At 39.4% G+C, this 12,072-nt stretch overlaps 1 protein-coding gene across 1 annotated transcript in view; it reads right to left on the bottom strand.

Moving 5' to 3' along the window:
* The window catches only part of LOC124721579 (cyclin-dependent kinase 10), a 110,731-nt gene extending 106,201 nt beyond the window's left edge, over positions 1 to 4,530 (bottom strand). Inside the window, exon 1 of the mRNA XM_047246623.1 lies at positions 4,356 to 4,530. The gene's annotated coding sequence lies outside the window, so the exon portion shown is untranslated. The remainder of the gene's footprint in view (positions 1 to 4,355) is intronic.
* Between the last annotated feature and the right edge of the window lie 7,542 nt (positions 4,531 to 12,072).

Raw genomic sequence — 12,072 nt, 5'->3', positions numbered from 1 at the left:
GTACAAACGTATGTATCCAATTTGTAGAATAACCACGGATGTTGCTTTATAAATAAAATCAAAACGCATCTGGTACAATTCTTTTTAATTACATTGCAGTCAGTCAAGACGGATAACCAATAGTAACAGATTTTAACAGCTACTGCGGAAGATGGTCACGCAAACAATCGTATGATTTTCTAACGGTCAATCTAATTCAAATCGGTGAAGGGAAGTTCTTACCGTCTCTTCTAAATCACTAATTCCGAACGATACATGTACAGGCTGGCTTCTTGATTCACACAGAGTACATGTCTGCCTTAAATACTAATACTCACACGCACTGCATTAATAAACTTCGATCTTACATTCTAACATTAGATTGCAAAATATCGAAAGCTCTGCACACTGTGATTCAGTTAACAAGAGGAAGATGAGAGAGAAATAACACCATGTTACACGACGCAATTTTTAAGAAAACGTGTCGCTCTTATGTTCGAAATTAGATAATAACAAGTACTAAAATTAAAAAAGGGCAGTTATTCTTCGTGAGAGTTTAATACTATTATTTAATGGGCGATATATTTTAAGCAAACGGCAGTAGAACATGACGATAAATACTGGAAGACTGTACTGTGTCACCAAGAGGCGACTCGATGATTAATTATTTTTATAACTCGATGAACAAAACACTGTACATAGATTATGCTGTTTATAGTACAATTATCAGTTTCAGCCTAATTAGGCCACTTTCAGATAAAAAATACAGCAGAGAATGGTAGCTATACCATTGGCAACAGCTGGTGCGCACGGGACGCGTTGTTGGTGATAGCTACCGTCAGACTCACCCCCTCTCTTCTCTGCGTTAGATCTTATTGTGGTCTAATTCGGCGAAACTGACTATTGCAGTACGAAAAATGTGGTATAGACAGAGTTTAGTTAGTAAATATATTTTAAAGGGAAAATAGCTTATAATGCTTGTGCAAAAGTCACCCTATATGCTAACAGAACAAAACGCACAAGGGCTGCGCCCCCCCCCCCCCCCAGAAATAAAATATAACACATTCAGGTGTTTTTATTTCAAGAAAACGATTTAAACATCAGTATTACATTGGTGTTTAACATGGCCGGATCTCAAACACTTCTTTGGCTACTGACAAGTCGGCATTCGTCTTCCAAAATATTAAAAACATACCGTATCCCCAGGTCCAGCCACAAAGGCCCCCCCCCCCAACTACAAACTATTGTGTGGGCACCCTTTAATATGCAGTACTGAAGCGTGTGCAGGAGCCTCGATATTTAACAAATTCCTTCAACCGGATGGTATTACCGACAGAGCCGCGAATACTTTGGTCCATATTCCATGGGTACAAAGGGTATACAATCCACACACATATTAGCACACTTGATTAAACTAGCTCATAGTACGTAATCTGAGCTTGTAAAAAGTCAGTTTTATCGAAATTTCAGTTTTGGATTAAAATTAAATAATTTGATTACTCTTACACTTGAACATGTTTTAGTATCCTAATTTGGTCTATGGCACAGAGATGACGATTTCTTAAGATGTTCAGTGCGACATTTACTTATAATATACACGCAAATATTAGTGAACCCACAGAGGGAAAGCATTTGCATACTGCTAGACGATTGCTACTGTTTTAACTGCACATGGAAACACATCAGACTCCATGATTTTTTCCTTTGAGAATACCTAGAATCCGTAACGGTGAATGTGACCACATTCTACGGTCTCTGAAAATTGATGAGGTAATTTAGGAAATACAATAATTGCACCGGTACAGAAACACTGAGACAATTTTAATGCGTCTTGCGCGCATAAACTGAAAAGATCTGATGATGGAATAAAACTTCTACTATGCCGTGGAACGCGCGTTAACGGAGCCTTTTCTAACAAATTACATTCCGAGACTCATATTTGCCTTCAGTGACAAAAATAAAATCTGCCGAGATATACTTTCTCGCACACTACGACCCAACTCAGAGTTCCAGTTTCGGGTCCGAGTACCAGCACAATTTTAATCTCTCAACCTGATAACAATGTAAACAAGGCATTCGCTACACTACACTCTTCTCTGTTATGTTTCAGACGTGAAATGAATAATTTATGAATTTCATTTCACATTAATCAGCAGCACAACTGCAGGACATTATGCTGAAATCAGGAGCAGACAACACGAAATAGGGAAAAATTAGGCAACAGACAATTCACACTGTTTTCCACACAGCCCAAAACACAAGAGGAGTAACAGCTAAATCTGTACGATATCTATTTTAAAAAAATATATAAAAAAACCTAGCACACAGCTTTTCAAATGTGTCTTCTGTACACAGTGCTAACAGAAAAGCTTGATATATATTATCAATACATACACCTACTTCTACATTGGAGACATTCCGATCAGAGGCGATCTGCAGATTGTGGTACTTGAAGACATACTTAATAGACAAGATTGTATTTAAACATTTATTTTGAATCGCCGACCGGTTTCAACAGTACTTCGCTGTCATCTTCGGATCTGCAGTACGACACACACACTGTATTTCTAAATGATGAGGTATGTTACCTGTATATATGAAACAATATAGTTGTGTATTTCATTACAACTGTTTACAAATGAAATGTGTGTCTAGGTCGTACTGCAGATTCGAAGATTAAAGCAAAGTACTGTTAGACTGGTCATCAACTCAAAATTAGTATTTAAATGCGATCTTGTCTCTGAAATATATCCTCAAATATCAGATCCACATATTCCGCAAGGCCGGACTAGTGTCCAAAATTCATTGTAATGGTTTCACAGAGCGAGCCTTTATATGATGCTGAAAAAGTGTGTGTAATACAGCTAACACAATTTAAATGCGTCAAAATATTTACAAGTAAGGGGCACACTAACATCTGGAATCTTTTACTGTGTGAAAAAAGAACTGACGCTCTACTTTATAGTATACTAAAATTAAGTGGCACAGCAGTATATATTAATCAAAATCTATGGCAACTCTACATTTTAGACATGAGCAATACCAGCAATTTTTTTGCTGTGCTGTTGATTATAGTACGCTAACCAACAGGAATTATTTATTACTTTTTACTTACACTTTTCTCTGAACAGCTATCGAATTTGGTTAGAATAATCCCAGTTATAAGACTGAGTTTAGCATCAAATGATTTCAGATGTACGCATAACGGGGAAAGTCAAGTTAGAAAATCAAAATACTGGTTTCTAGCATCCAAAACCCGAGTACCACCTAAGAAATAACTTCATAAATAAACTGACATTACCAATGCAGTGTTCAGTGTAATCTCCTACTAACCAAAGGCAAACACCCAGTAGGCAGTTACAAGCACAATTCATCGATATGTGCAGCCTTAAGCTACACAAAACTACACATTCAATTCACTACATGGGCTCAAAAATACGCTTTCCTGTAGTAAAATACAACTATGCTATCGGCATGAGCTAAAGGTTAAGGTGTATCCAACACCAAAAATAGATGCAAAAACGCGATATGCATTTGCAGTTTTAACTAAATGCACTTCACAGTGCAGGTTTTCACGATAGTATCTTCACTACCAAATGCGGGGATTTGGTTAAACAGCCCACGAGAGTTTCACCACTCCGTATCCGCGGTTTCGCGCGCTCTATGCAGACTTAACTACGTTACTGATTATAGACAGATCTCACCCTCTGGCGGAAATAGAAACCTACATATGTTCCACATGACATCGTCAGCTGACAACAGATTAAACATACCGACTAAAGGCGGCTACCGCAAAACGTAATTTTGCAATTCTTTTTTTATATAGTTTTTGCTCGCAGTTTTGAAATTCATAATGTGGCTCCGTGACCTGGAACATGATTTAACCGCCGCAAAAAAACTCTTGCAGTGGAGATGAATGTGCTGCTACAGCTATTTTCTTTCTTGCTTACTCAAGAATATTACCCCTGATGATAGATATTCCCCAAAGAAATCATCAGTTGCAAATGCTTCTGAGTAATGTGGAAGAACATAATACTTCATAGGCGGTCTTCCGGAGCTATCATTGGAAAATTACTCACACTACAATGCTATGAATTAGTAGATCGGCCTTCTAATTCCTGTGGAAGTTTCACGCAGGACTAAATAGATAACGACGAAACAGTGCAGCACAGTATTTCCTACGCACCCTCATGGCTATTATACGTGCTACGAACAGGGTGTACTTGGTCGGTGGCGATGTATTTCTTATTGCAATTGAGTGTTTCCGTTAAGCTTCTATATCTGTTTGTTACACTGATAATTTTGCTTGTCCTCCCCTACAAGCACAACAGAGCCCAACAGTTTGCACACGGAAAATATTGAAAGGAATACTATACCTTCGCCGCCGAGAATACCGGCGGGAGACAGACGTTTCTTTGGCGTCTGTAGTACTACAAAAACAATAACACACGCCCCCGACACCACTTCTAATACACAACACGAATACCTTCCGGTTGTTTTCACTAGCGTTCCACCGTATAATTTCAACTGTTTGGTCACACTGTGGTTTAAAGATATGCCTCTTTCTTATCACTACTCTCGTTCTGTGCTAGATATCGATAAAACACTATCGATAATTGCTAAGAAAACGATCATATTTGTAGTGATAATGCCGTATGGTTTTTCTAGCCGTTTGTAGAGTATAATGTCCATATCTGGTATTTATAACACATATATGGTTATCTTTCATTATTACATGCTGAAATGAAAACCGATGTAAAAATGCACATTCACAATGTATGCGATCAATTCAAGTAAGTCATCCTTCAAACCGTAGAAATTTTCCAATAACTTTGCGATGTATTATTACAGACGCACAAGACTATATTCCAAAACTCTTTCAGTCACGGGAGTCTTCACGTGTCCAGTTGCACAAAGTCGAGAAAGCAGGCTCTGCGGTCGATAACAGCGTGCCACGGTCGCCTACTGGGGGTCGTGTGCGCACAGTGGATGCCCCACTGTGTGCTACTGTGCGATCACGTGACACCGCTCGTCGCCACGCGAGGCGCTTTCAAACGGGATATGTACTTTCACTGGTTGGTTTGCCGCGTGACAATCTTAGTCACCACAGAAACCACGCACCACATTATTTCGTCTCATAGTAGTAGTAGTAGTAGTAGTAGTAGCTTTATTCATCCGTAGATCTATTTTTACAAGGATATAGGACATGCCAAAGTATGTACAAATTTAGACCAATTTAAAATAAGCTAATTCGTATACACTTACATTTACAGACTTCTAGTTAGAGACAATCATTAGATTTACTCCTGGTATACAATACTTTTCTTTACAAATAACTTATTAAATAATGTAATACTACGCTGTTCACTCATATCTCACTGTCATTCACTGGACACACTATAAACACATTGATTCACAGCACTTCACTCACTACACACACAAACACACATACACACTGGTGATCTCTGGGCCATTTTCTGTACCACAACTTCCCATTTGCTATCCTGAAAAACTGAGTCAGCAACCCTTTACAATGAGTGAGATGTTGAGCTCAGAAAGAGGAAGCGGTGTGTATTGAGCAATGCATAGCTTGAGGGTAAATTTTTCGAGAAAAGGAAAAAAGAAGGGAAAAAAACATAGTGTGAAAGTGTTATGTGGAATGTTTGATATTTTATGATCATTATTATTATTTATTTGTATAACCCCTACTCTGTTTTAGCCAAGTAATCCTTCAATGTACGAAATGTATTGCATAACAGGTACTTTTTAGCTATCTTTTTAAATAAGTGTATTTTTGGAATTTCTTTTATCTCTTCTGGTAATTTATTTTACAGATTTATTCCTTGGTAGAAAATGCTGTTTTGAGTTTTATGTTTATTTTTTCTTGGCATGGTCATGGAACAAGAGCATTGCAGCTCACGGACGATGCCTCCCAGCGCAAATGCTTATAGTATGCTCTATTTATCTTTATGAGAAAGGATAATTTGTCATAATGTTTATGTAGGGATTATAACAACTAAAATATTCAAGAAACTAAGTGTTTGCAGAAAACTGTGGTATCAAGCAATCTGCAAACTCCACCTGATATGGGAAGTACGCTGACTGCAAGAACTGCAACTTCTGTGGTTGATAAAGGTGCAAATTGTTGTTTACGTAAGATTCCCCAAATAAATGTTTTGCTTGTCTTCAGAGCTCGTGTGTCCCGCTGACTAATGCTGGCATAGTTGTCACCAGGCACATGTCACACATTCTGAGGCGAGATGAAGCTGTGCAGCAGCAGGAGCATGTGTTCTTGTGGTAATTGGGTTTTTGTAGCCATGTTTATTTTTGTGTGGAAATAGGCACCAGGAATTCACAACCCGGCGTGTCTGAACAGCCCTTTCCTGCAACTTCATAAGGACTGACGAGGAAGGGACAGAAGAGAATGTGCACTCTATCTTGGCAATGTTTTGTAAATCTTGACTGCAGGACAGCGCTGGAACCACCGCCATACCAAGGAGAAGTCACAATTTCTCGTGAAAAACTTGGTAACGAAAGAAACTCAAATTATATAATGATTGCTTAACCGACACTGTCGTCCTCCCCTGGTAGCTGAGTGGTCAGCGCGGCGGAATGTCATGCCTAACGACCCGGGTTCGATTCCCGACTGGGTCGGAGATTTTCTCCGCTCAGGGACTGGGTGTTGTGTTGTCCTTATCATCATCATTTCATCCCCATTGACGCGCAAGTCGCCGAAGTGGCGTCAACTCGAAAGACTTGCACCAGTCGGTCTACCCGACGGGAGGCCCCAACCACACGGCATTTACATTTACCGACAGTGTTTACTGTCACTAGATCTGCGTTTTAGTACAATCATGTCAATTAATGTGTGAGAAATCTGTTACGAATAAAAGTCCTACAGCCCAGATTCCCCACTGCTTTCCGACACATATGGTACTACAGGAATTCATTTGCGCTGCGCAGGCTAACGTCTGTACCATGTCTCTTCTGAAATTTGGGCGAAGCTAACGAAAACCACAAACTGTATGTCTTGTGTAAATTTTATTTTCTGCGTAGGAACTCAAAGTTTTATTAATGTTATCCTCTTCATTTGCTTGTTAGTTAATTAAAAAAAAGATCATAAACACATTGTACATATGATTTATCAACTGAACACTAATTCACTAACCACTGTTTATATAAAACACAATGTATGTGTTCGTACTATATATGAGGCTACTTCCTCTGTTCAACTGGTTTCACCCTATGCTTCGAGCGACTTACGAGTATGAATGTCTCTCTCTTGCTCTAGATGTCTAATTATCTAACTCTGTGTGTGTGTGTGTGTGTGTGTGTGTGTGTGTGGGTGGGTGGGTGGGTGGGTGTATGTGTGTATTTTCTTCTACCCTTATTCTCTGTTTCGCCTGTCTGTGCTTCCTTTCTGCATAGTTATTTAGTTTAATTCGTTGAATATTCTGCTTTTCCATAGAGATTCTTTTTCTTTTAAAGGTAGTTTCCTTCCACTACTGCCTTACATACATGGGAACTCTCTTCTTTGCTGAATTTTTGGTACAAGTTCTCGGTGGATTTAAAAATCATGCTTCAAAGATTAAAGCAAACACTCAGGTAGCAACACAGTTACAACCAGGAATTAAACTCTATAAAACAAACAGTCTTAGAGAATGCATATGTCACAAATATTGTAGAAGTATGTCACTATTTATGTATCGTGTATCTTTAAGATATCGTATTAACGAGTATTTCAAAAGATTTAGCGATTTCAGAAGGAAGATATTCACTTCCCTGTCTCGATACTTCAGCTAGTAACTAGGCAGGCTTCCTCCGCTGAATTTTTCACCTGTAGGTGGTCGGCTTGGTTATCAGTCGAAATATCAGTGCAATAAATCAACATCTTTCGGGGGCAATCCACAAACCTCTTGGAATTCTCTATCTTTATTTGCTGGGTAATGGTTGTGGGCCATTAATAATTCGGCATATTTGGAATATAAGCTTTTGCTTTTTAGGACTCTTTGGGAATCAGAATATCTTGTTTTAAAGTTTCTGCACGTGTGAACTACAAAAACAGACACAAAAGAGTTGCATAATAATCGATAAATTTTTGGTTTGTTGAGCCTTTCATTAGCTGAGTAGCTGAGAACCAGGGGTGAGCCCGGGGAAAGATGTGCGATTGAGCCTCATTTCCAAACATAGCAACCACATTTCATTGTTATTTTAAAGAAGGTTTGACATGATTTAAACATAACGCACGACAGTGCACGTTACCAATTTGTTCCAAACATCAGCGGACGAAAACGCGGTTTTTCAGGAGGTCATATCTCTGATTCTATTGATCACAGAGATAAGGGATCAATTGTTTTGGATAGCCCTAGGCATACCGACCATTTGTATACCTATCGGAAGAGCTGGCATACTGTAGCTGTCCTATAATACAGGGTTAAAATTTAAACATTACAAATTTCCTCCAGCCTAGGCAAATTAAGCAATTCAGTTGGTTGGTTTGCATTAGATGTGGTCTAGAATCGACCTTAGAGTCTTACAAAAGCACCATCTCTTCATGGTGGTTCCCGAAAAAATTCAAAAAACCACGAGTCTTCGGTACGAAAAGTGGAGATGGTCACTTCTATACTTTCTGTTCCCGACAGATTGTCGAAAATGTTACCATATGTTCTTAAGATGATTTTGTCGGGGAATTTCGAAACTCTTTTCGATATTGTTATCCGTTACCAAGTGCACAGAGGTTGAAAGTGGTACTTATGATGTAAAATATGGACGTAACATTTTGTCTGAGGTGTAAATGGTGAATTAACTGACGTTGCAGGACACAAGGAAAGGGTTCGAGGGCCATCGAAAGGGTTCTGAAGTCACCAAACTATGTGTATAGTCAGCATGTGTCACTGTTTGGCAGGCACTTCATGCCAAAAGTGCTACTGCAATAACAAAAAATGGGCTAGAAAGGGTCTTCACATGATTCAAAAGAACTTACAATGACTACAAAAAATTTTGTAAGACTGGAAAGACTACAAATTCAGTAAAACACTTCTAATATGATTTTTACTCTTTTCTGATACAAATCGTAAGTCGGGCGTTTTCGGCGAATAGCGATCTATGAGCAACGCAAAAATGTAAAGCAAACGATTTCGTGTTAACCTTAAATTATGCGGGCTTATTTGTTGTTTATATTATGAACCAAAGTATATAAATGTGTCAAACTAGAAAAATAAACTGTCAAAACTTTAGTGACCTATAGAATTCGAATTAAATAGGATGTTTCACAATTCATGTTACACACTTCTAGGGGTTGTAGAGAGGACTTAATAGATCAAGTTTTACATAAGAACTCATGTCCTGAACCAACATCCAAAGACTCTACAGTACGTCAAAGTTATATACAGGGTGATTCCATGATGATATTACAAACTTTTTAGCGTGATGGAGAAGGATAAATGTCAATTTGAGATATGGGTCCCAGTACTGGAAACGAACGAGTCAAAAATTATAAGCGAAAAACGTTCTGATGCCTCTGACAGTGGAATACTCGTACCGCTACTGTTGTTGAACAGATTGTAGGGTAGGAAACTTTCAGAGGTAGGAGTATGGACCAAAACCAGAAAAAATGCCTAATAAACATGGGCTCTAAAATGCATACCTTAAGAGCTATAAACACTTGTTCAGTAGAGGAGATGTGTTTCACAGTAGCGAAGATGAACAAGTGCTCATAGCTCCTCAGGTCTGCATTTTAGAGCACATGCTTACTCGACATTTTTTCATTATTTTGGTCTCAGAACGGTTTTCGTTTATAACTTTTGACTCGTACGTTTCCGTTACAGGGACCCTCACTTCAGACTGATACATTTGTCCTGCATCATCCAAGAAAGTTTGCATCTTCATCACGGAACAACCCTCTATATAGATACATTTACAGGCACCAGCGTCTATAACTTTGACGCTGTGTAGCGTCATTGGATGACGTTTCTGGCCGTGAGTTCCTATGTAAAACTTGATCTATTAAGTCCCCTCTACAGCCTCTAGAAGTGAAGCACCCTTGTATAAGCTGCATATGCTGCTCTAGCAGGGAAAAGAAGGGAACCGGTGGCAAAACGCTCGTGTCGGAGCACAAAGAGGCGAATATGTTCCTAAGGAAAACACTCTTGACAGAAACCAGCTGCCACGATCTTCATTCCGCCTTCCTCGCTGAAATTTTAGCATGCGGACATACCCGCTCTTTTTGTCCTGAAAGAGAATAGCAGAGGAACAGTGACGGTTGGAAAGAGATTAGAAGAGATTAGACAGTGCCGGTGAGCGAGGGGGGGGGGGGGGGGGAAGAGGAAACAGTGATGGCGAGAGAGAGAAAGTGTCAGCGAAAGAGAATGAGAGATGGACGAAGACAATAGCAGTGGCAGCCAAAGACAGAGGAGATATTGATTATTTATTAGTGAAAGACAGTGGCAGTAAAAGAGAAAGAGAGATGTATATAGATAGAAGCAGTGGGAGGAAAAGAGGGAGGAGACAGCGGAAATGAAAACCAAATAAGTGGGCACCATATATAGGTATTGGGGGGGGGGGAGGAGGAGGGAGGGGGGGGGGGGGGGGAGCGGGGCTGGAGCCTCTCAGACTGGCGAACTTTAACATGTAGGTATAGGACAGCGTGCATTTGGACTGAAATGTTAAACCCGTGGGTATAGGGGAAAAAATAAGTTTCCCCTTCCCCCCCCCCCCCAATTTTTGTGCCGCCAAAGTATGGTGGAGACATAGGCAGTGGCAAAGAAAAACAAAATGAGTGGCAGAGGAGAGTGTGGAATGTACCGTAAATCAATGGGAGAAAAATGAGACGGTCGGAGAGAGACTCAGGCAGTAGTAATGCGAGGGAGATGCTGTTGTCTGAAGGCTTCACCACAAAGAGAGACTGAATAAAAGGATTTAGAATGTTCTGTGTTAAAAGAACGTGAATGTGTTTGCATACAAAAAATTTTCTGAGAAGGCGGAATGAAGGTTGAGGTGGCTGTTTCCCCACTTTGTTGAATGCAGTGTTATCCTGTACTACAGAGCCAGTAAGTACACTCTCGAAAAAATTATGCAGAATGAGACATGTCATTGCACTGAAAGTCGACGCCTTCGAAGAAATAGTGCGAAGTGTTCCGACGCAGAGCACAAGGTTTCTACGCAGATGTACCAGAGTAACTGTTCCTAATTTTCTCATGTTGTAGGGGACGAGAATGTAAACATTACTTATGAATAATACAGTGAGACACTTAAAGTAGTAGATGAGTTTTGCTATTCGGGGAGCAAAATAACTGATGACGGTCGAAGTAGAGAGGATAAAAAATGTAGACTGGTTATGGCAAGGAAAGCGTTTCTGAAGAAGAGAAATTTGTTGACATCGAATATATATTAAAGTGTCAGTATGTCTTTCCTGAAAGTATATGTATGGAGTGTAGCCATGTATGGAAGTGAAACATGGATGATAAATAGCTTAGACAAGAAGAGAGTAGAAGCTTTCGAAATGTGGTGCTACAGGAGAATGCTGAAAATTAGATGAGTGGCTCATGTAACTAATGAGGAGATACTTAACAGAATTGAGCAGAAGAGGAATTTGTGGCACAACTTGACTAGAAGAAGGGATCTGTTGGTAGGACACTTTCTGAGGCATCAGGAGATCACCAATTTAGTATTAGAGAAAAGCGTGGAGGGTAAAAATCGTAGAGGGAGGCCAAGAGATGAATACACTAAGCAGATTCAGAAGGATGTAGGTTGCAGTAGTTATTCGGGGATGAAGAGACTGGCACAGGAGAGAGTAGCATGGAGAGCTGCATCAAACCAGTCTCTGGACTGAAGACAACAAACAACAACAACAATACAGTGTCTACAACTGCTTCGTTTTCTATAAAAAAAAAGTCAGTGATCATAACTAACGAGTTTAGATGCTTTTGCTTCATATGTTATTTTTATCAATGAAAAAATGAATTATTGAAGTTAGGTCGTTACTATTGGTCACAATTTTTTCTGTGAAATTTGTTTCGATGGTTTCGGGTATTAAAATACGTAACATTATTTTTCTACGAAGTAGGGAAAGACAGGCTTTCTAATTACAGAAGA

Source organism: Schistocerca piceifrons, chromosome X (assembly GCF_021461385.2).
Source record: "Schistocerca piceifrons isolate TAMUIC-IGC-003096 chromosome X, iqSchPice1.1, whole genome shotgun sequence".
NCBI lineage: Eukaryota > Metazoa > Arthropoda > Insecta > Orthoptera > Acrididae > Schistocerca > Schistocerca piceifrons.
Note: the sequence above shows the minus strand (reverse complement) of the source record. Positions and strands in the feature narration are given on the sequence as shown.